Below are 26,230 nucleotides of genomic sequence, written 5' to 3' on the forward strand. Positions count from 1 at the left end.
TGGGGTGGGCAAAACCAATCACATGTGGGCAAAACCAATAATGTGCTCAGCCAGTGTTTCTTGATGGTAGCATGTGTTTCTGCCTTTACATTCATGGAGAGTATTTAAATAGGTCTCTGTTCCCTGTCTCTCTACAAGCACCTCACTAAAATGACTAAGCCAATACAAACCCGATCCTGAACAGCAGGACAAGGATTTCATTTGCAGACTTCCCACTGTACGAATGGAAGTTCATGATGAAACAATGTAAACTAAAGACTAAACCAAATGGTAAAAGAAGCTACTGAATAAGTGATATGAGTTCTCCTTAGAAACAGGAGCCCCCCAATGGTCACAGCTGCTAACAGCAAACTCTGTGCTTCTGTATCATAACATCCTGCTGCATTCCCCACTTGTGGCATCATGTTATCTGTCTCTTCCTTCAGATCATACATCTGAAGAGAGGTTCCCACAGCAACTTTAGCTGGCAAAACTTCTCTGAGGCATTGCAGCACTGCGTGGATAAAATCCTGCTGTCTGGTGCACAAGGAACGAAGAACACAGGGAATCTCTTCCTCCACAAAACCAGAAAGCAAGTATCTCTCCATGGTGCTCGAGGGGGCAGAATGAAAGAGGGCCAGTAATTGCACCGGCTCAAACACCACATCTCTAAGGGAGTGCTATTAACATGTTAAACAGTCATGACTAGCGCTTCAGCTAGCTTGCACCTATGCTGTGGTCAGCAGCAAGCACAATCCAGCAACAGCAGAAACAGCTGCCTTTTTCAGTAAAAGCACAGTCTAAGTGCTCCCACAGTCCACTGCCTCAACCTACTATGAGGAATCTTGCCCTGGCTGACAGTGGGGGCAAGCCTGGCAGTGTCCCCCCACCTCCAGCCATAGTAGGATTTAACCCTTTATTGTATGAGTTGGATTGACAGCACTACAAACTACTGATCACATTTCAGTCTCAAACTTCGTGCTTATCACCAGATAAGCTCAAGGAAATCAGCCATGGCACGTGTGTTTAAGGGCACCAGCCGTTTTCTTTACAGCATGGTGAAAACTGGATCAAAGAGTAGAATCTGGTCCTGTACAGAAGTATCTGAAATAGCCACCTAGAGTAGATGTCAATTTTAGTTCTGGGTAAAATGGGAGCCTTAACTACGTACCTCTTTTCTTTTGTTGGTTTGAGTCAGAAAGTTAATGTTAATTTTCCTAGTCTACCTACCCACCGTGGCCATAATACGCCTTGGGACAAATTCTTTTCAGAGCTACACTAATGCAAATACATTAACTTCACTGGGGTTACACTGGAACAGTTCAGCATATATCTATACTAGAGTTTTTGGTCTTGTACCTTGAGCTAACTGCTAACTGATCGCAATTAACTCAAGTTAACTAATAAGATTGTAAACTCTTCTGTAGCCAACTCACAGATGTTTGTTCCAGGACACACATTTTTGGCTCAACTATTCTTCAACCTGGCTTAACTCTGAGGAGGTATGTCTACTCTAGAGATTTTAAACTCAAGATAATTGATTGTCAGTTAATGCTAGTAAACTAGCACACTTGCAGATGCTAATCTGGACGCTCCACACACATTTGTGTCTTGGAACAATCAATTTAAAGACCTGTAGTGTACATAAACCCATGAACCATTATCAGGAACAAACATTTTTGAGAATCTATGCTAGAATTTACAGTCATGTGTGGTTAACTTGAGTTATCTGGCAACTGATTAGCTCAAGTTACAGCAGCACCAAAAACTATACTATAAGCAAGTCTTGAGACAAGAATTTGTTTATCTGCACTGGGCTAGATTCCACCCTTATGCTGGCTTGGGGTAACCTAGAGCCCCAGCAGAATGTACACATGGAGGTGAGGTTGCAGTGTGTACATTTAACAACTTCTCTTCTTTTAGGGGACCCTCATCACCAAAAAAATCTCAAATTTGGGCAACTATGGAGAGAGGGGGGACATGGCAAGGGCATCACAGATGCAAATTGATCCAACACATTTGCCAGGCACCATCCGCTGCTGATGCTTCAGTTTAAAGCTGCCTCTGTAATAGGGTGGCACTCCCCTCTTGCAAGCACCCCCTAGTTGAGTGTGTGTGCCTGCAGTCTCCATTTGTGGTGACCCCTGTTGGAGATTTCTTAGGTGGGTTTTCAGTGACTCAGCCCTCTGGCCAAGTCACACACACACAGTCTGTATGTGAAACAGAACAGACCCCTTTTGGGGTATACAGTCCACCAGAGGCCTGTTCCAGGACCCCTCTGTTGGTATCTCTGTACCCCTCCCTGGGCTTGGTTTTTAAATACTCCCAGCCCCAGTATGGGGCCGTACCCCCAGGGCTTCCTTACTGGAGACACTGTCTTCCTGCAGCCCTTCCTGGGCTCAGTCTTAGCAGCCAGCCAGGAGCTCCCTCGGTCCCTGCCAGCAACTGAACTGTCCATGGTCCTGCTGCTTCTTCAGTCAGTCAACCAGCCAGGAGCACAGGTTTCCCTCCTCCAGCTCCAGGCAGCAACTGCTTGGCTCTACCTCTGCAGCATCGTTTATATGGCCCTCCCTGGCCCAAATTGGTTGCTCAATGAAACTCTCTCATTGGCTGCTTCCCCAGCAGCCACTCTAGGCAGCCTAGAGGACTTCTCTACTGCTCCTTTCTGGGAAAGGGTGTGGTAGGATCACAAGGCCTCCTGCAGGGGGCCTCTAGGCCTAATACACCTTGTACAGCCTCCCATTACAAAGCCTCCAGGGGAAGGTAACAGTGCAGATGCTACACCAGAGCCATTTAGTATTACTGCCTCCCTAGTGTTTTCAAACTTTGTAAAGCACTGGGTGTCAAAAAAGTCTGTAAACAAATACATCTTTAGTGTAAGTATTTCTCTGCTATTTTTGTATAATATTTGCATGTCAATTTTTATTTGTATATTAGATAACATAAGATCTTTATTTTTACATTATTAATATGCTCAAGACATATTGGTATTTTGCATCAAGCAATTATCATTGTTTATATCTCCTGTTCTATCTTTTTTTAAAAAAAAATCACACCTCTGAGAAGAGTAAAAGTTCAACCTATTCCATATTTGGAACAAATACAGATAACATCAGTTTACAAATTCCATCCTTTTTAACTGGACTATAGGTATTTTCCCAGTTTTTCAACCTTGAAAAATAGCAAATGGATTTCTAAGGAATTGTTAGCACTCACAAACTGCAAGTATGGTACAAAATCCCTGAAAATTAGAACAGCCAGCATTAAATTTATACTGGCGATAAGCTAAGTATGGTATCAAAAATAATTTTATGATAGGAAGCTATACTAGTCAATAGCTTTACAAACAAAGCAGATTAGAATAGTTCACTAGGGGAGTACAGCATAGTAGAAAACATTCTCAATGTTTGCATGCCTAGTTTTAATTCTGACCGTTCTGTGTTAAAGTTGAGCAAATAGACTACTTTTAGATCAAGTTAGCAGAAGTATTGCTTTTTCTTATATAGGTAAAGTCGTGAAATTTAACTGCTCTTGGTTAAATGGTTCTGCATATGGAAAACAGTCAGAGCTTCTTTAGTTTTTGTGCAATAGCATTTGGTTCCCAGAATTAACACTGCAGAGGCATGTTATATATTAGTGGGTTTGGATTTTTTGTGAAGGGGTTTGTTTTTTTTTTGTTCTTTTGAACTTTCCTGCTTAATCTGGTCTTTTGAATTAAAAAAATTTAGCAGCAGCTGCAAGATGACAGTATCATTCATCAAAAGCACATTCTCACTCCTGATTTACTTCCTGGGAGAGCTATGGGATTTTAAAAGACTGATCCTGCTTAGTTTTGAAATTAACTTCTCTTTCACAGCAGCTTCTCTGGACAAGCTACTACATCCATGTAGCCTGAATGCATGAATGCTCTCTGCACTTACAGAAGGAGGATTTTCTCAGTTTGATTATAGATTCTGTAGTTTTGCTGCAGAGCCATTTATTCATAATACAGTCCAGTTCCTTTTCATTTTTTGTGGTGCAGTCAGTTTAATCCTTAGCAGCTTTAATTCTTTTCAACAATGGCTTTAATTATCTTTGGTATAAACTTCACTTACAGTGTATTATTAAAATATTTTCCATAGACAGTTATTCACTCCACCCTATAGTTTTGGAGGAAATACATAAAATCTATTTCTTGTGAAGCAGTTGGCTAAGATGTATGCCTACCACACGACTACAATGGGCTTTTTTAATTGGCTACAGTTCAAGACCTGTTTAAACAGGCTGCTGCCTTTCATTCACTGTTCTACTTTAAATACAATATACAAGCCATAGATTCCAAATCCATTAGGATATTGAACATCTGTCTTGCGCCTTTGCTTTAATATTGCCAACATGCATCTCAAAACACGTATCAATGACTGGTCTTGGCAGGCATTTTACAGGTTTTGTTTTAAACAGTCTGCTTTGTAAAAATGACCTGATGCTTTTCATGCAAAGATAGGTATTAATATCAACCTTCCTCTCCCTCTCCACCCCTTCATAAAGACAGAAATTTATCTATGCACTATTTCCAATGCATGCCTGTCTGTGCAACTGCTTGCTAATATATAATTTAATATTCTCAAGATGGAAAACATTTAAAATAGAATACAATGATTTTGAATTACCAAAGAAAATTGCTGGGCATATTTGAGTATCTATCACCTTGGATCATATTTAATTTAGAATTTAAAAAACATCAAAAGAAATCAAAATACAGAATTTAAGAGTGGAGCCCTTTTTCTATTTTACTCTGTGCTTGTACAGCAGAAAATCCTGCTGCATCCATTCCCAGCAGCTAATTTATTAGAATAAAGAGACATCATTATTGCTTACCTCAATAGAAGTGCTAAAGCTCCCCCAGACTGCTGTGGAGAAAGCACAGCCTCATTTGCACATACACACACAAACTGATGTTCCTTCTGATCTGTCTGCAACCAAGAAGGCCAATAGCACATGTTGCCTAGCATCGGTCACATGACAGCACCAGCCAATCCCCTAAATGTTCTTTGCAGTGCCTACTTCTGCTTTCCAAATCCCAAGGGATGTTTTATATAGCTTCCAGCTTGTTCAGGTCAGACACAATAGGGAGAAGCAGAAGTCTCACCCCATTCATTTGTTTGGACTAGCCTCACAAGTAATAGACACTTGGCACTTTTGAGTGACCAATGTGAGGTCACTGGTGTCAGGCTGGTAAAGAATCTCTGGCTGCGAGAATGTATAAAGAGTCCAAACAGGAGCCAGAGTCTTTTCAGTGGGACACAGAGCAGAGCAAAGTAGCTGTTAGTGAAGCACAGTCACTGAATATAAATGAGGATGTACTGTTGCAATAACAGGGACAGATTATTACAGTGATTACAGACAGGATTTACAAGAGCTATATTGGATTAACAATAATTGTACTGAAATGGGAAGTTCTGAATTTAGAGGGCCACTTTAAAAAGGTTAAATATATAATGAAAGTAAGTGCTGTAAATAAACAGTATTAAAATAAGATAACATTCTGCTCTAACACAATTTGGTTGCTGCAGAGGCTTTCTGTGGCTCCTTTAACAATTAAGTCAACATTTTGTGGGTCTTACTTATCTCAGCTATTGATCTTCCACTGTAAGTCTTGTAAATCTTGAACAAGGGCAGGAAGAGACCATCAGAAGAAATCTGTCACAGCTCTATCATTCCTGATCTAGCATAATATTTACCTGTGTTAGAGCAGTTCTCAGTGAAGAATCTCAAAGCACTGTACTAATGAATGGAAGTATCATTATCTCCATTTTACAGATGAGAAAACATTTTCAGAGTGGTTGATTAGACTTATCCAAGGTAAGCAGAGCAGTTGAATCACAGTGCCAGGAATACAGCCCAGGTCCCCAGATTCCCAATCCAGTATCTCATCCTATGCCGTGCAGCTTGCAAACAATTCGCTTTCTTTGCCCCTCTTCCCCCATCATTCTCACATATACTTTTCCTCTCACATTTTTCCATATTCACTGATGTAGGGCACAAATGCTTCCTTTTTTGTCACCTAAAACTGCCATTGACTTTCCATTACTATACAGATATTCGAACCAAATGTAGCTGTTGTATGTCACTCCTCCAATTTCTATTACATTAGCCTATTCATTTTTTTCTTCACTGAGAGTAAGAAGTGTGCAAGAAACCCAGGATCAAACTTGTAAAGTAACACAATGTGCTTCAAACACATTTGAAAGTTCATAGCAATAAATCAATGAGCCTGAAGCTCACTTAGGCCTTGTCTGTTCTACGAAATGAGGTCAAATTTATAGAAGTCGGTTTTGTAGAAAGCGTTTTTATACAGTCGATTGTGTGTGTCCCCACACAAATGCTCTAAGTGCATGCAGTCGGTGGAGTGTGTCCACAGTACCGAGGCAACCATCGACTTCCGGAGCGTTGTACTGTGGGTAGCTATCCCACAGTTCCTGCAGTCTCCACCACCCATTTGAATTCTGGGTAGAAATCCCAATGCCTGATGGGGCTAAAACATTGTCACGGGTGGTTCTGGGTACATATCATCAGGCCCCCCTTCCCTCCCTCCCTCCCTCCATGAAAGCAATGGCAGACAATCATTTTGCGCCTTTTTTCCTGGGTATGCCATACCACGCAAGCATGGAGCCCGCTCAGCTAACCATCACCATATGTCTCCTGGGTGCTGGCAGACGTGGTACTGCATTGCTACAAAGCAGCAGCTTATTGCCTTTTGGCAGCAGACAGTGCAGTATGACTGGTAGCCATCATTGACGTAGTCCAGGGTGCTCTTTTAACCGACCTCGATGAGGTCGGGGCGCCTGGGCAAACATGGGAGTGACTCAGCCAGGTCATTACCCTTTTAAGTTTTGTCTCATGGCGATTCAGTCCTACTGGCAGTCCTAGTGCACTGTCTTTTAATGAGCAGCCAGGAGAAGACGATGGCCAGCAGTCATACTGCACCGTCTTCTGCCGAGCACCCAGGAGATGATGATGGCTAGCGGTTGTACTGAACAGTCTGCTAATAGCAAGATGTATAAAGATAGATGAAGTGTATCAAAACAAGAAATAGACCAGATTTGTTTTGTATTCACTTTCTCCTCCCTTCTTCCTTCCTTCCGTGAAATTAATGGCCTACTAAACCCAGTTTTGAGTTCTATCCTTGAGGTGTTGAGTTCTATCCTTGAGGGGGCCATTCTGTTTCTTGCAAAGCCACCCCCTTTGTTGATTTTAATTCCCTGTAAGCCAACCCTGTAAGCCATGCTGTCGGTCTCCCCTCCCTCCGTCAGAGCAACAGCAAATAATCATTTCACGCCCTTTTCCTTGGATTGCCCAAGCAGGAGCAGACGCCATAGCACAACAAGCATGGAGCCCTGTTCAGCTCACCGAAGCAGTTATGACCATTCTAAACACCTTGCACATTATCGTGCAGTTTATGCAGAACCAGCACCTGAAAAACCAGGCGAGGAGGCGACGGAAGTGCAGTGATGAGGACATGAACACACTTTTCTCTAATACCACATTCCTCCGCAATTTGTAGATCATGGTGTTAATGGGGCAGGCTCATGCCATGGAACGCTGATTCTGGGCCTGGGAAACAAGAACAGACTAGTGGGACTGCATGGTGTTGCAGGTCTGGGATGATTCCCAGTGGCTCTGAAACTTTCGCATGCATAAGGGCACTTTCATGGAACTTTATGACTTGTTTTCCCCTGCCCGAAGTGCAAGAATACCAAGATGAGAGCAGCCCTCACAGTTCACAAGTGAGTGGCAATAGCCCTGTGGAAGCTTGCAATGCCAGACAGCTACCGGTCAGTCAGTAATCAATTTGGAGTGTGCAAATCTACTGAGGGGGCTGCTGTGATACAAGTAGCCAACAAAATCATTGAACTGCTACTATCAAAGGTAGTGACTCTGGGAAATGTGCAGGTCATACTAGATGGCTTTGCTGCAATGGGATTCCCTAACTGTGGTGGGGCTATAGACGGAATGCATATCCCTATCTTGGGACTGGACCACCAGGGCAGCCAGTACATAAACCGCAAGGGGTACTTTTCAATGGTGCTGCAAGCACTGGTGGATCACAAGGGATGTTTCACCAACATCAACATGGGATGGCCGGGAAAGGTTTATGACACTCACATCTTCAGGAACTCTGGTCTGTTTAAATGGCTGCAGGAAGAGATTTACTTCCCAGACCAGAAAATAACTGTTGGGGATGTTGAAATGCCTATAGTTATCCTTGGGGACCCAGCCTATCCCTTAATGCCCTGGCTCATGAAGCCGTACACAGGCACCCTGGACAGTAGTAAGGAGCTGTTCAACTATAGGCTGAGCAAGTGCAGAATGGTGGTAGAATGTGCATTTGGACATTTAAAGGGTTGCTGGCGCAGTTTACTGACTCGCTCAGACCTCAGCGAAACCAATATTCCCATTGTTATTGCTGCTTGCTGTGTGCTCCACAATCTCTGTGAGACTAAGGGGGAGATGTTTATGGCGGGGTGGGATGTTGATGCAAATCTCATGGCCGCTGAATACGCGCAGCCAGACACCAGGGCAGTTAGAAGAGCACAGCAGAAAGCATTGCACATCAGAGAAGCTTTGAAAACCAGTTTCATGACTGGCCAGGGTACTCTGTGACACTTCTGTTTGTTTCTCCTTGATGAAAACCCACCCCCTTGGTTGCCTCTAAATTCCCTGTAAGCCACCCACCCTCCCCCCTTCGATCACAGCTTGCTTGCAAAGGAAATAAAGACACTATCATTAAAATACATGTATTCTTTATTAATTGATTATAAAAATATGGAGATAACTCACAAGGTAGCCCAGGTGGGATGTAGGAGGAGGTAGGAGAGAAGGAAAAGGCCACTTTAAAACTTGTTGAATGCCAGCCTTCTGTTGCTTGGGCTCTTCAAGCCTCCCCTCCCCCTCGTTCTTGGGCGTCTGGGTGAGGAGGCTATGGAACTTGGGGAGGGGGAAGGGCGGTTAAGCAGAGGCTGGAACGGCAGTCTGTGATCCTGCTGCCGTTCATGAACCTCCACCAGACGCCGGAGCATGTCCGTTTGATCCCGCAGTAGCCCCAACATTGCCTCTGCCTCCTCTGATCTTCCTGCCGCCATCTCTCTTCATGTTCATCGGCCACTCTCCTGTACTCTGCTATTGTGTCCCTCCACACAGCTCTGTCAGTGCCGGACTGCATGAGCTCAGAGAACATGTCATTGCACGTGCGTTTTTTTTGCCGCCTTATCTGAGATAGCTTTTGGGATGGAGGAGGGAGGCTTGAAACATTTGCAGCTACTAGAGGAAAAAAAGAGAGAGAAGTATTTAAAAAGATACATTTTACAGAACAATGGCTATACTCTTTCACGGTGAACAACACTATTCAAATTACATAGCACATGTGATTTTGGTACAAGGTCGCAATTTGCATCTTATATTGAGTGCCTGTGGCTTTGGGGTTAGAGATCACACACACAGGGCCGGGCAACAGAATTCGGCTTGCAGGCGGCCATGGTAAGCCATAGTCTTTTGGCTTCTGCAACCTTCATAACAGCAGTGCTCTCCTTTCCCATACCAAGCAAAGCCCGTTGAGTTGGCCATTTAGTGCTGCAGTTTTCCTGTTAACGTGCAGCAGCAGAAACCAAATTAACTCCGTCCCCCCCATCCAATTCTCTGGGATGATCGCTTTTCCCCTCCTCCCACCACCTGGCTGGTATCAGGGAAGATCCCTGCTAGTCAAACGCAAACAGCTCAGTGCCAAAGCCCCTCCCCGCTCACCGCATGGCTAACTGCGGGGAGGATTTCTTTTCAGCCACAGGCAAACAGCCCAGTAGGAACGGCCACCTCTAAATGTCCCCTTAATTAAATTCCCCTATTTCAACCAGATTACCACGAACGATATCACTCTCCTGAGGATAACACAGAGAGATAAAGAATGGATGTTGCTTGAATGCCAGCAAACACCGGGACCATATGCTGCCAGGCTTTGTCATGCAATGATGCCAGATTACTTGCTACTAGCATGGCGTGGTAAAGTGTCCTACCATGGAGGATGGAATAAGGCTGCTCTCCCCAGAAACCTTCTGCAAAGGCTTTTAGAGTACCTCCAGGTGAGCTTCATGGAGATGTCACTGGAGGATTTCTGCTCCATCCCCAGACACGTTAACAGACTTTTCCAGTAGCAGTACTGGCCATGAATGTATCCCAAGTCCTCAGGGCTACTTAATCATTAAAAAATTCTTGCTTTTATAACATGTATTATATTTTAAAAGGTACACTCACCAGAGGTCCCTTCTCCAGCTTCGTTGGGTTGGGAGGGTATTTCAGTCAGGGTGAGAAAAAGATCCTGGCTGTCGGGGAGAACAGTGTGCTGTGTGCTCTCCCCAAGCTCATCCTCCACCTCATCTTCCCCATCTGCAAAATCCTCAGCCATGGCGGAGAGTACCCCATCATCGGAGTCCACAGACAGGGGTGGGGTAGTGGTGGCGGCCCCCCCTAGAATTGCATGCAGCTCAGCATAGAAGCGGCATATCTGGGGCTCTGTCCTGGAGCGTCCGTTTGATTCTTTGGTTTTCTGGTACGCTTGTCTGAGCTCCTTAAGTTTCACTCAGCACTGTGATGCGTCCCTGATGTAGCCTCTGTCCCTCATGACCTCTGAGATTTTTTGACAAGTTTTGGCATTTTGTCTTTTGGAACGTAGTTCTGATAGCACGGATTCCTCTCCCCATACAGCGATCAGATCCAGTACCTCCCGTTCGGTCCATGCTGGAGCTCTTTTTTGATTCTGGGACTGCATGGTGACCTGTGCTGATGAGCTCGCCTGGCCAAACAGGAAATGAGATTCAAAAGTTCCCGGGGCTTTTCCTGTACACCTGGCCAGTGCATCCGAGTTCAGAGTGCTGTCCAGAGCGGTCACAATGGTGCACGGTGGGTTAGCTCCCGGAGGCCAATACCTTTGAATTGCATCCACACTAACCCTAATTCGAAACGGTGATGTCGATTTCAGCGCTAATCCCCTCGTTGGGGAGGAGTACAGAAATCGGTTTTAAGAGCCCTTTATGTCGAAAAAATGGCTTTGTTGTGTGGACGGGTGCAGGGTTAATTTGGATTTAATGCTGCAAAATGCGACATAAACTCATAGTGTAGACCAGGCCTTAGTGTTTGCAAACTTTGTAGTATTCCATCCAACTTCAAAATGAGCTGCTGAAGGTAAAATATTACCAGCATTGAAACTATGGATTATTCAGTGAGATACCCCTTGACTCATGGAAGAGCACCAACTGCTGCACCATTGTTTATAATCCTCCATTGTCTTTTCTTCTTTTGCAAAATATTGTCCTGATCTTATCTGATATTAATATCAAAATGAACTGCTCAGTCCAGGTCACAGAACACTGTTAATAACAGCACTTACAATGCTCTACATCTTCAAAGTGCCATACAAACACAAAAGAATTAGTCTAATTAGTTAACTAATCTCATTAAATGAACAGATACAATGAACCCAGAGCCAGACATGAATTGTTAAACTCTGCTTCTCCTGTAAGATGAACAAATGGATTTTAGGACAAATTTTCCATCAGCTTCCTCAATTATAGCCATCAGTTTGTGAATGCATCTGTCTATAAGCACACAACCTGCATAATCCTATCTTCTGTAACAGGCTGTGGAGTCGCAGCAGTAGCCTTCGGGCTGGCTGTGGCCCCTACATGAGCACATGCTAATGGCCAGTGGATTTGTGTTGACGACCCATCAGCTTCTTCCTACTCCATGTTTGGCAAAAGGAGCCCAAAAAGGAGAAGCCAGGGCCCAATGATATTGGGGGGGAGGAGGAAAGGGGGTGCACCCACATACCGTAAGCTGCACCACCCCATCCCTTGGGTAACAGAAGTGCATCATTTCTACCACAGCCAGTGCCCTCCACAGCCACAGAAGAGGGGACAGGATTGGATTCATACTCTAGTATGTGGAAATGTGGGGTCTGCACATGCAAACTGGACATTTTAAGTGCACAATTAAGGAAGCCCACTGAAAAAGTGCCCATTAATGTCAAACTCTACTTTGTCAGCAATAATTTCAATAAGCAATCAATTTGATCAAATACTTCCTCTTTGAGACAATTCAGCCTTCCACACTCTTTGTAAAAATTTCCTCGTTAAGCATCTTGGTTATGCAGACTCAGCAGTTATTACACGTTAGCTGGCAATGAATCCTGTTGGAGGCAAGTAACAGATTAATTCAGGACCACTGCTGATATGTGAACCTGATACAGAACCAATGTTGGCTACAGTAGAAGAAAAAAAATGCTGAACCTAAATTAAGAGAAAACAACCTTTGAATGGTTGAAGAAAAGTTTATCTTGCTAAGTATTAAATGTTCAGATTAATCAACCTGATTATGAACCTGTCGGTAAAAATCCTTCTTGTTGATTGGCAAAAGCTCTTTTTTAACAGAGCTGTTTGAAAGCTTCTGTAGAACTGCTGATGCGGGGGTTACACAGGCACCCACACATTTAAGTACACGGTGTGTGTTTGTGTCTCATTACAGCAGATAATCCATAAAGGAGGATAAATGTTTACTGTAGCTATAGGTAATGGAAGTGTTTCTTTAGCTCAAGAAGGAGAGGTGGCATGCTTTTAGAGGTGAATATTGTAGGTTCAAATACTGCTAAGGACCTAAATGGGACATGAGCAGAGACAGGGAGAGTACCATTGTACTTACTCTTCTTGAGGCAGCCATATGTGAATGACAACTATCACTCTATGTTGTAAGACTGTTGACCAAAGTTAATGAACACCTCTATGCTCCACAAACAGATAGAACCAGTTTGTCTGAGTGTCCATCAAACATGATAAAAGACTTCTCAGAATTTTTCTCTGAAAAAGCCTGTTCTTATAGTTGTTTAGTGTAATCCGTGGGACATCTTAGCAGCTAAGAACACATTATTCTAGTGTAAACCACATATGAAAACCATATTTCATAGAAATTATTTGGGTGTCCTTGTAGAACATGCCTGAGCTTAACCAGTTTTATGCTCTTGTTTTTAAACCATCCAGCATTAGTTATTTATAAGTTAAAATATGCTTTTTAAGCAAATCAAAACTAATATTCAATCTCTTCAGAGATATATAATGTAAAAGGATGATATGACTATCTCTGAAGAACAGAAGTTGGTGAGCCTGACTCCTTAGAATCACTATAATGCAGATGATTATAAAGGTAGGTTAAAATGATTCGGATTTCTTCCTCAGTGGAAGAACAGACCCTTTGAGGTAACCTACTGGAAGTTTTCAAAATTATCAAAGGATTCATAAACGTATGATATACATTATTCCCTCTACAAAGTAGTAAAAAATGAAATAAGTTGCCGAACCAAAATATATGAAAGCTTTGGAATGAACAGGCGACTCAGATAGAACTGCTTTACACACCGGATAAAGAATTGACTTTATGAAATGGATAATAGTTATCCAGGAAGATGAATGAAGGAATGAAGTACTTTATAAATAAGTTCAAGGGATATCAAGCCTCTAATTGTGGATGAATTCATTCGTGTATACCGGAACCCATATATGCAAACCTGATCTAAAACCCGCTGAAGTCAATGTGACTCTGCAAACTTCAGTGGAGCAGCACAAAGTCCATAAAATAGAGCAGTTCAGTGGAGAGACTGCTGGCTTGGGATTCTGGCTGAGATCGGAGTTCTATTGCTGTTCTATCACCCATCTGCTGTATGACCTTGGAGAAGTCACTTCACTTCTTAAGCCTTTGGTTCTCCTCCCACAGTCTATCTTGTCTACTTAGATTGTAAGCTGTTTTGGGGCAGGGTCTGTCTGTTGCTATACGTTAGTATGGTATGTAGCACACTGGGGGCTAAATTTCAATGGGGGGCTCTCGGCATAATGCAATATAAATAATAAATAGCAGCAGCAACAACATTTGCACAGTTTGGACAATCAAACTGATTGCTTGAGAATTTAGAGGTCCTCTGAAAATTTACCCTGATTTTTATGAATCAGTATAGTATTAGAAGGAAGAAGAATACCATACGTATTACAATGTATTCTGCCTTTTCTTCCTCTCCTAAAAGACTGTGATCATTTCCTCCTGCAGAACTTTTTAGTACTAATCCTTCTCCTCCTACATGCTTCACTTACAACTCAAGAGCTAACAGATTATTAAACTCTTTAATGAATTATACTAAAATATGATGGCCCCATTCTAAAAAATAAGACCTGGAAATGAGTTGTTAAGAATACCTTACAGGTATAAAGAAATACCTTTAAAACATCCTTTTTGGCAAAAATGTCTTTGCTTATAATACTTGCAGTTATAAATACATCTTTGAGAAGCACTGGCAATGAATTACTATTATTATAGGCACTTTTTAAAACAGACAGCTTTTTCCTGTTCTCTATTCGTCTCCTTTTCTTGCAGTCTCAAATTGAATTGATAGATAATTCCTTACAGTGTCATGAAAATTGCCGTCAATGTTACAGTCATAATCTAGTGTGAAGCAAAGAAGGATCCCAAGGAGATGGGACAAAAGTAACAATGACAGAGCCTTGGGACAAATGCACAGGCTACAGCTTCAGCAATGTGTAATTACAACAGAGTCACCATAGTCATGGGAGCCATGATACAAAGTGAGAGCAGTAGTGCCACTTGACTATCTAATAATGCTGCTAACAGTCTACTCAGAGGACTAAACTTGACGTGGATTCTGGTGTATTGCCTTCATAACATCAAGCACTGCAATTTCGCTATAATAGCAAAAAGAAAAGGAGTACTTGTGGCACCTTAGAGACTAACCAATTTATTTGAGCATAAGCTGTAGCTCACAAAAGCTCATGCTCAAATAAATTGGTTAGTCTCTAAGGTCCACAAGTACTCCTTTTCTTTTTGCAAAGACAGACTAACACGGCTGTTACTCTGAAATCTATAATAGCAAGCGCTAGATATTTGTTTTCTTATTTGCCAGAATTTCAAAGTTGGGTGCCTAACATTAAGCTCCTGCTTTTCAGGTATGCTGTACATCCACCCATCCCACTGACTACTGTGGGATCTGCAAATGTTCAGCTTCTCTGAAAACTGAACATTTTTATTTAGATGTCTAAATATAGATTTAGGAGTCTATCTTTAGCCCTGTAAATTTGAAAATCTCCATCTTTATAATTTTTGCTCAGACAAGAAATTCTTACCTAAACTTCCTAGAATAAATGGCGGAGCAGGTAGAAGCAGCCAAAGCAGGTCAGATTTGTATCTTAAGATCAGAACTTGGGTCTGGTTTGGGTACTGGTCAGATCCAGGAAAATGTCCATGAATGTGGTTTGGATGAGAACCAGGGCAATGAAAGGCTCACAAGAGGAGCTGATTGTAGAAAACAGGTCATGAAAATGGGCTGTAAATGTCTCAAGAAAACCTAAAAGAAAGTTTAAGAAAAACATCCAACTTCTGAGCAATTGTTCAAGAAGAAGACAAGAAAGAGATTCAAAAAGACCAACCAAAAAACAGACAGAACACCCCAAATCATTTCTGTGTGACTGTTCCTTTGGCAATTCTGTAAGCCACTTGGAAACTATAATTGAGTATAGTATAAATCACTGAATGGAGCAGAACAGAAAACAAGCCATTTGAAACTTGCCAGTAACTAATACCTAGTAGCCAATTTCACAAGCTATGTGATCTTCTGAGCTCATGCATCTGAGCACTATGAATCAGAGTTCAAAACATGGAGACTTTTGTTCTGCATGCAGTAATTTCCTGTAAGAAAGAAACTAGTCAAAAGCTACAATGTGCTGAAGATAAGTATTTCACCCAGATCCTATTGAAACACAATGTGTGATACAGTTCTTTTGAAATTAAAAGAAAAGCAGTATATATTTTGCTCAGTACAATCACTTGGAGGAAACTCATATGGCAAGTAGCATTTCTCACAAAGTTAAATCTATGTTCAATGTACAGTAGTTCTAGCTGAACTGATATGGTCATTTGAGACTTCCCACTGGCAGCAGTCATCTTGCTGAAGTGACAGCAGTTGTGACACCAGAAGTATGGGAGTCAAGTATACCACACCATAAACAAATTTTGTTTCTGTACACTTTGGCAACTATTTTGATTGAAAACATTTGTTCCAGGTTTTTTTGCTTAAAAAAATATTCACAGTTTAAACAAGGAGAAAAATTTCTTGTCGCCATGTGAACTTTTCAAAATGCTGTGCTGCCAGAATGGGTAGAATTGTGTCTCGCATTAACTAATGCAAGGAGCCAAATTCATCCCTTACATCAATTAAATTACACCAAGGATGAATTATGCCCAAGCTTTGAAAACTTAGAAAAACTTTTCAATTGTACAAATAAAGTGATTGGGGTGGGGGCAGGGAAGAGGATGATTAACTATAGACATGTATTAGATACAAGTATAGAGAGAGTGTCAATTATTTTCATATCTGGCGCTAAATGTTCTTAGCAAAGTATTAAATCCTGCAACTGGGTTTTAATAAATTGATTTTGATGCTACTATGTCAGCATCATGATAAAAATCCAAGAAGACTCTCCAGAGATCGCTATGATGACAGCTGGAAGATACAGCTTGATATTATCTTAATAAACAAAACAAAAGAGAGAAGATATAAACTCCCCTCCCATTTGGAACCTCCCTTCTGTCCAAAACCCAAACTTATCGCTTCATTATAACTAAGACCCCTGCAGATTTCTTTATAAATGCTAATTATCTTTTAATCTCCTTGGCAATAAATAGTTTTTCTAAACTTAATTGATTTCACTTGTGAGGACTAAGATTACCCAGGATTCCACTCACCATCTGTCATGTCAACACAGGTAGAGAGGAACATTTAATGGAGGGGTGGGGTCGATTCTTCTAAACTACTGCTCTTTCCCTTCAAAGTTACTCGGTGTAGAGTTAGTTTAGCACACAGTAGCATCTTACTGTTTGCAGACTGGTTTTTCAATAGAATTTTTGCAAGCAGTAATGCAGCACACTGAGAATAGTACTGACCTTTGCTAAAACACTGAAGAGGGTTGGTTCTGTGCCAGAACTCCTCTTGAAAAGACTGCATTATTGCCAACCTCAAAGGTTCAAAAATCATGAGACTATTTTAAAAAACATGAGTTGTTTTTTTTTTTAAATACATGTTGGAGTTTTTTTATTTGCCTTCTGACTTCTGGGCATTCAGGTCATATTTTCAAGGTTTTCTCCACAACCAAATGGGCTAAAAACATTTTTAATGAAAGCTGACATGGTCACATAACCCCACTACTCCAAAAGCTAAGGTTTTAAGAAACTCAAACTAGCGGTCAAATCATTTGAGATGGCAACCCTGAGATTCCACCCTACAATCAGACCATCAGTAGGAGGAGAATGGGGAAAATAATGTCCTTACCAGACTGGAACTATGTTTCTGTTATAATAATGTAGCCAATTAATATGGCTTTTCCAGGAGCCTAAAGAATCTCAACTTCTTAGGTGGATTAAGATTTATGAAAGACCGCATTGGAAAACATACAACTGCAAACGGGTCTGTTTCGATGAACTGTGAAACTCAGTATTTTTCAGGGCTTTTAAATGCACACTGCTTTGGTGGCAGTATATGCTTCTGGAGCCTGAACCACCATTTCACTGAACATAAGAGTAATTTCCTCGGTTTGGAAGAGCTCCTTGGGAAATACGATGTCACGCGTGAGCACCTATGTTGAGTAGGTCGTAAAGAAGCTACAACTGTATCCAAGTAAAGGAACATTTTATCTGTTTCCAGTCTATGGACAACTCTATTGGAAAAGGCCTAGCAGAATTGTTTATGAACATTTTAAATGAGAATAAAATAAAGCTTCAGGACTGCCGCAGCCAAAGCTATGACAATGGCATGAGTGTGAAGAGAAGAAACAGTGGTGTCCAGGCAAGGATTCTTGCGCTGAATCCAAGAGCTTTCTTCATGCATTGTGGCTGCCATTACCTCAAGCTGGTTGTGTCAGATGCAGCATCATCTTCTTTAGCTTCAGTATATCTCTTTGGAGTAAGGCAAAGGATGTATGTCCTGTTTAGAGCATCAACTGTTGGCTGGAAGATCCTCACAGATAATGTCACAAATCTGACTGTGAAGCCACTAAGTGACACTCTCTGGGAGAGCTCCATTGACAGCATAAGGCCAGTGAAATACCAAGTGACTGAGGTTTATGACACCCTGATGGAACTGGCATTGTCAAGTAAAGCTGAGGCCAGACTCCGACACAAGGCGCAAAGCCTGTGAAACCAGATCACCAACTTCAAATTTCTCATCTCAATTGTTGTTTGGCATGATATCCTCTTCCATGTAAATGTTGTAAGCAAGGCATTACAAACTCAATTGATGGACATTACGACTGCTACAATGATGAGAAGCTGCCTTGATTTCATTGTGGCCTACAGAGACAAGGGATTTGAAGATGCCATCACTGCTGCCAAAGAAATGGCAGAAGACTTAGGAGTTGAGCCTGCCTTCAAGGAAAGCTGTATTCATCAGAAGAAGAGAAAGTTTGGTTACAAGGGCAGAGATGAGGTGATGGGAAGCTCAGAAGAAAAATTAAAGAGGGAGTGTTTTTGCCCGCTTGTTGACACTGCTCGGGTGTCCATCAAAGAAAGATTTGGACAAATGAAGCATCAACTATCAGGTAGAAGATTCTCACAGACAATATTACAAATCTGACCATGAAGCCACTAAGTGACACACTCTGGGGGAGCTGCATTGACAGTGTAAGGACATACAAAGCCTATGTGGCTTACCTTAGTAAGCTGCTGGCAGACAGGAAAACACTCTTCAACAATTGTACGGAACTTCACTGGATGCTGACACATGCAGAATGTTTGGACGTCAATGATAAAGACCTCTATGTTGAATTGGACAACATCTAACACATTTTGCCACACGGGAAGCACTTTCCACTCCAAGTTCTCCAATTCTTTTATGATGCAGAGCTGAAGGACACTTTTCCTAATGTGTGGATAGCTTTGAGGATTCTGCTCATGCTACTGGTCACAGTTGAGAGTGGTGAGTTCAGCTTTTCAGAGTTCAGCTTTTCAAAGTTCAGGCTCATTAAAACGTATCTTTGACCAATGATGGCGAATGGGAGACCAACATTGCTTGCTATTTTATCACTTGAAAATGAAATTGGCCAGGCTTTGAATCTCTCTGATGCTCTGTTTGACTTCACGAGGCGAGAAAAGCAACTTTTTGAATTAAAGGAGTAGGGTTAACATTCTAAGACTGTCACCTACTGTAACAGTATTTAATACTGATACACCCAATGTTGGTGCACAGTTTGGTTTCTTAATGTTAGTACATTTCAGTTATTCTTAAAATTTAAGAAGTTTCTATAAGCTTAGAGGAAATTAATATTTTTTTAATTTGCTTGTATATTGCATGAATAAATACAGATTTACAGATTCTAGTGTGCAAATTTATCATCTTATATGACAGGAATAAATCATGAATGCAAATCATGCATCAAAGTCATGAAATGGGCTACAAATGCAATAAAAAATAAGATATTCAAAAGTTTAATGGAGGCGGGGGCGCCGAAGACACTCCTCACCCCGGGGTGCCATTTGGTCTAGGGCTGGCCCTGCTCTTCATAACAGGATGGAGACTTCTGCTTGGCTATTCTTTTTCTTCCCTCTTACTATGCAAATATCTGTGGTTTCATGAGGTTTACATTATTTTAAAAAATCCTCAGGGGCAAAAGTTGTAGAGCCAGCTGAATGCTGCTAATTTTCAAGTCAATGAGCTCCTTATTTGAAGAGTAACGTTGTACAAGTTTAGATGGTGGAATAAAAAAGCAGTCATCTAGTAATAACAGAGTGGGAACAGGCATTAGTACTTATTAAGCCCTGCTCCCTCAGGACTGCACAATTATTCCCAGTTTTTAAATATGCTGGGCTTTAACTTAACTCATATAGATGTAACGGAGCGGGTACAACTGTAACAGAATCTCCAGCCAATAGCTTGCTGAATTTTGCACTTTTCAGAGATCATGAGTTTGACTGTACACCAGTTGATTCTCTTAAATTACCTCACACTTCAATAAAGTCAGCTGAGGGAAGAATTTAGTACACAATTATAATCAACCAAAAAAGAATGTGTATCTTTTGGAGCTACTTTTGATGTATTTGTTTTGTTTTAAATCTGGATCAGGAGTCAGACTTTCCTAGAGCAATTTATGTTGGCATGAATAGATGGCACAAATGAATGGCATAAAGCAATTTGTGCCAACCAACTACAGTACTGGAGTTTGTCCATGGAATTGTAGGAGGATGGATTCAAGCAACACATGCACATTCAAAAGTTTTAATCCCTCAGTCTGGATTTATTTTAGTTTACACAGATCACATATTCTGCTTTGATGCAGCCATTTTCAACCTAGCCAGATGCCCCTTTAATTTAGCTAGTATAGTTTTTTCAATCTAGTAGACTCTCTTTGGAGTTCATTCTACATTACTCTTCCAATGAGAAATCTCTAAAATCATTCCTTCTCCACTCTTCCCATTCCTTTTCCACTCTTCCAGCTCCAGGAATATCTTCTCAGCTTCATCACAGATCATCTTACTTATACTCAAATCAACTCTAACAATGCTACTATTAAAATAAACTTGAATTAATTTGCCTTGTTTTTCCTGGCTGTTACCAATAATAAAAAGATTACTAGGAGTACAGGATATTCCCAGACTAAAAATTTGTGTTAAATGAAGAGTCAAGGTTGGCCAAAAGTACTTCCTCACAAACACTAAAAAGCAGGGAAATCAAAATGTTAAAGCCACTTTCACACTCAACACAATACCAATTTTGCAGTCTTAGTTTATTACCATCACTACTACCCCATCTGTCACTCTTTATAAGTGTGACAAGTGTCCACGTGGGACTTATACTTACAGCAGAGTACTTTTCCAGTCTCCATACAAACATTTTTGTCTTGTTATTATACTAAGGCTTAGATGGACACAAATCTCAGTCCAGAACCAAATAACCACTTAACCCCCACCCCTCCGCCGCAGTAAACTCTGGCAAAGTTTGGGTCTAGATCCAGACCTGAATTTACCAGCTGGCCCCTGTATAAATCACAACCCAGATTTGAATACCCCGATACTGTATATGGGAAAGTTCAGAGGCTGATGTAAACTTCGGGGCTAAAGTTAATCTCTGTTATAAAACCAAAATTTTGCCCTCTCCTGTGTGGGTGCATTAGTAAGAAAAGAGGGCATGATAGGAAGCCTCTTTCTCCATGTACAGCATCTAGGCAGGATTGCAACCAAGCACTCAAGAGGCTCCCAGGTCTGGGGACTAGCTGCTACCCTATTTGGGCAAGGGGGCTCAGCCTTCACAGCATATGCAGAATGGGCTAGAGAGAAGACCATGCTGTGACCCCTACATTGGCATCCTTTGAGCCATCCTATCCTTTTGAGCAGCATGCTTAAAATTCCTGTTTGCATTTAAAGAGCCTTAATGTCCAATCCTCCACCTAATGAAATCAAGGGGAATTCTGCTATTGACTTCAAAGGTAGCGGCATCAGGCCATTTTTTCTGAAATACAGGTCAGAGTTTGTGCTGCTGAGAAATGCTGCTTACTTTTTTTTATCTTTCAGCTACTGGACTGAGCAAAATAGATACTGTTTTCCTTTAGATTCAGAAGTGTTTTGTCATCCTCCTCACCTGTTGTTTCCTGACTTACATAATTCAGTAGGAAGTAACAACTAAAATAAGAAGATGGTCATAAATAATTAATATTGCCAAACTTGGGGGAAACCAGGTGAAAGTGGATTGATCTGTTCCATTAGATCAAAATTATTAGGCACTTTTTTCCTTTGAGCTGTAATTGTAACTAGCCTCATCTGTGAATGAAAGGTAGTGGAAAATTAACAAATATGAGGAATGTAAATCAGGAAAGCAAGGCACCTCTCATTGAACAAGTCCCTTTAAAGCATCTCATTTTGCCAGTCATAATTTTTACATGACAGGTTTGCCACAAACAGCCGTTTCCTACTGCAGCGAGACAGATTCCAGTTTAATGTGAGCCTGACTGGAAAACAGAGAACAAAACCAAGGATTTTGGAAATAACCTGAACACCTGAAACACATACAGTCAGTTTGACTGTCCAGAATGTGAGAAACTAATCCAAATGTAAAGATGGAGCCATGTCAGAAATATTATTTACATTAAAGTAGCACCTAGAGGCATTCTATTGCGGTAGGTGTTAGACAAACATAGTACGAGAGGATCCCTGCCATGAAGAACTGAACAGCTTCATAAAATATCAAATTTGGTTTAGGTCATTTCAATTACATCTTTGTAAAAAGGTGGCATAATGTGTCCTGTCGTTTGTAGGTGACAGATTGTGTGATTAATTCATTTTAATTGCCTTTTTCTCAGTTTTGTTGATTTGGAAAAATAATTTTGAAAATAAAACCTATGTTTTGAGCCAAATGTTGGTTATCTGAACATTTCCACATGGTTAGCATGCCGGGTTCCTCAAGAAGGTGCTACAAAAGAGCCAGAAAGTCTTCTATTCTAGCAAGCAGTTCTTATCCCTTTCCTTTAAATATATTGGTGTGCATGAACATAACTGACCAGGAGCACTCACAGGTCATGCTGGGCTTCCTGGTCCTATTTCACACTTCTCTCTTAAGCAGGTGGACTGATACATAATAATGCCTTGGGTGTCCCCTCTCAGATATCATAGTAAGGGATGGGTCTCATTCTATTTGGGGCAGGGGACTCTGGAATCCTCCAAGTCTCTCCTTCCACTCAAAACCCTGGTAAAAAATTAATTACATTCATATTTTGCTATTAAACCAATACTGACCGTCTCTCTTTTACAAATGGATGAAGTGAGGCAACCATATTTCAACGAGTCTAGATTCGCTCAAAATTGGGCCCAGATTTGTGAACCTTGTGATGAATCTGAGCTTAGCTTTGGGTTTGTAACAGAACTAGAAAGCAGGGAAGTTTCAAGTTTCAAAGAGAAATCTCACCTAAAGCTCTAGTTAAGTAAAAAGTGTCTGCCACTGGAAATATTTGCAATATGACGAAGTGACACAATGCCTGTTATGCACCCATTTAATTAACTAAGAAAAACACAAAAGAGCTACTGCTTATGGCACAAAATCACAGGCAACTCCATTCCAGCTACTGTAATGTTAACTCTACCAGTCGCCACATCTTAACTGTGAAAACCTGATACATTCCATGCTCACAGTCTGCCTTGTTCTTGTTGCTCTTTACAGAATTTTATTTGCATTATTTTAAAAATATTTCCTCCTCAGATGACACCTTTCAGTATTTAAATGCATTCATCATTCATTTTGCTCCTGAGAACAGTACTTATTTGTCCCTGTCCTCTGACAAAGATAGGCAAAACGTCAACAACAACAAAGAAACTTGGAATAAATAACCTCACCAGATGAATGGATCTTTGGAAGGGATAATCTATTTGTAGAATTTACTTGCAAAAGAAAGATATTCATATCAGACTTGTGGTTTGTGTTCATAATTTTGAATAATCTACCTCTCACACAATGCTGTTACCCATTTGCTAAATACAGAGCATCAAAGCGGTAATGGATTTCAGTACATTAATTCTACACAGGTCTTGCTTTGACTTCACCAAAACTTTCATAAAATCAGAGGGAAATTACAATAATCTTATTGGGATGGGGAACACAAAAGTATTTCTGATAAAAAGGAATGTCATGAAATCTGAGTTGATATATATATATTTATTTAAGACAAAGGTCCAGATTTTTCCACATTTATACATGTTGAGTAGTATCTGACTCCATTAACTAACTGCATTTAAGATACTGTTCAACTTGAGTAAGGATGACAAAATCTAGCCCTTACTTAGGGCCAGATTCTGCAACCTACACTGATGTTACTTAGACCAGCAGTCCCTCTGATGTCAGTGGAACTACTGACATTAATAAGTACTTCTTGGTATAATAAGAGTTGTTGTTCTATAAATTGTATCAATTATTTTTATCACTTCATTTTCTTTGGTGCATCTTCGTTCAGATAATCCATTTATTAATCTAATACATTCCATTTGTAATTCAAGTAAGTAATTCATTCCATTTCTCTAAGTAGTTTTATTCCTGTCAACCCCATTTTTATAGGGTTGGAGGTTTTTGGTAGCCATACTGAAATACATTTATTCACTGCTGTCTCTCTCTATTTAGCTTTCACAGGATCATTTGGGTGTTTTTCTGAACTTAATTCTCTCACATCTACGCTTTCAATTTATTCTGTTTCCCCCTGCATTTACAGGATTGCAGTGCCAAATTAATCATTGCTTATGGTTTTGTTTTTCTAGCAAGTCCTGGAATGAAGAAAATAAGGTGCTTGAAAAAATATTACTTTGTACCTTGCAAATTCATTGTTAATGAGGTTTCACTGACAGAACATTTTCAAATGTAATTTAGGAACCAAAAAGGGAGGAGGAGAAGAAACTAGAAAAACTAGAAAAAACTAGAACATCACCACAAATACTGGTATTACTTACCAGACTCATTAGTGTTGTTCTGAAAAATTAAGCTATTACTTTCCAAAATAGATATTGATCCTTACAAGCACTGTAACTGACTTGATTTGATACATTGGGGTTCCGAATCTGCAGTTATTGTACAAGTAATGATGTGAGTTTTGATTGTGAAGTGACTACAAGACCAGGCCCCATCTTTTTTAAGGATCAGAACTGTCGCAGATTTGGAGCTATTCTGTAATAACTTGTAAATACTGTATGTTGAGCTAGTTATTGGGATGTTTACTGTATGAATATATTGATTGAATTTAATAGGGTGCTGGCAGGAAAAAAGCAGGAAGGAGAAAGAATGGCTCAAGATAAGCCACCCCTAAGCAAACACTTGAAAGTTGTTAAGAGACAATGCCAGGACAGAAAAAAAAGTGCATGAACAAAGGAGATCAAAAGAACTCAGTTAGCATTTTAAAGGGACCTTTCTCAAGGAGGTGAAGAGTGCGTGGGAGACAGGGGTTTTTTGGGTGAACCACACTGAAGACACAGGAACCTACTTAGGGGATCTGAAAAAGTGAAGGCTGTCTAGGTTACTATCAAAGGATGGCAAGCCTTTAGATAAGATACATCCATGTAGGCTATTTTAAAATCCTTTTTCTCTAAATGCTTTATTCTTACTATTAAAATGAACAATGCTTGTGTTTGAGAAGGCTGTCTGGTCCCTATATACACCACTGGTCACAGACTCCCAAGGTAAGAACCACAGGTGTACAAGCCCAGTTGGGACCTGCTGGGGAAGTGCAGTTGATACACTGGGTACTGCAGCCTGGGGGTTGGCCTAAGAATGGCAGAACTGAGGAATTCTGCCCCAGGATAAGTGAAGGTGGGAGACCTGACAATCCAACCGGCGCTTTCAGACACCAGAAAGGGGAAAGAGGAGCACAGCTAGCCCTGTAACCATAACAAGGATATTTTCCTGTTCACAAATATAGCAACTGAATGATATTAAATGGGCAGAATATTTGGCCACACTTTATAATAAAGGTACATTTATAAATAGTTTATCAAATATTAAATGATTAACAGATGTTTTAATGAATCATGTGTTATAGACTGGATGCCATCCATCCCCAGGTAGCTAAATAAGCCTGCTTTGTGGCAGTGGACAGACACAAAGCAGTTGCAGCCAGGGCCAGCATGTGGCCCAATAAGTATAACAGTGACCCTAAGTTACTATGTAACATCACCTAGAGTAATTTTTAATCATTTACACTTTATAGATGTTAGAGCAACCTTTCAAGAGCACATTTCTAAATAGTGGGCCAGATCCTGATGTTGTTGCTTTGCATTGTTCCCTCATACAAACAGGCTTAGCTGGCCACCTCTGGCATGGAGGAATCTCCAGGTGGCATAATAAATGGTTTAGCAAGTACTATAGATTGTTTAAAGCATCTATTATTCATTTACCAATCCTTTATAAATTAAAAATGCACCTTTAATACTAAGGGTGACCACATAAAATGTGGTCAAAGAAGTGGCTGACCTACCCTTTCCCCCCATTGTTATGAGACAGGTTGACATCACTGAAGGCCCACTGCAGGAGACACTATTTTCTTTAATAAATATAAGGAATTCTTGTCCATATGGCTGCAAAATCAGTGAGTTCTTCTTGGGTTGCTAAAATCAGACATTCATATGATGTCATCTCTACACTACCCCAGTGCCTGGCTTTGGG

The 26,230-nt window shown here is 40.8% G+C and overlaps 1 protein-coding gene across 6 annotated transcripts in view; it reads right to left on the reverse strand.

Moving 5' to 3' along the window:
* Positions 1–26,230, reverse strand: part of TMEM108 (transmembrane protein 108) — a 384,089-nt gene that overhangs the window by 231,113 nt on the left and 126,746 nt on the right. For 4 of the 6 annotated variants that reach the window (XM_084619370.1, XM_084619365.1, XM_084619373.1 and 1 more), the window contains exon 1: positions 4,837–4,921. The exons of the other annotated variants lie outside the window; for them this stretch is intronic. The gene's annotated coding sequence lies outside the window, so the exon portion shown is untranslated. Of the gene's footprint in view, positions 1–4,836; positions 4,922–26,230 lie in introns of those variants that run through there. 6 annotated transcript variants of the gene reach the window in all.

Source organism: Lepidochelys olivacea (assembly GCF_965140295.1).
Source record: "Lepidochelys olivacea isolate rLepOli2 genome assembly, chromosome: 2".
NCBI classification, from domain to species: domain Eukaryota; kingdom Metazoa; phylum Chordata; order Testudines; family Cheloniidae; genus Lepidochelys; species Lepidochelys olivacea.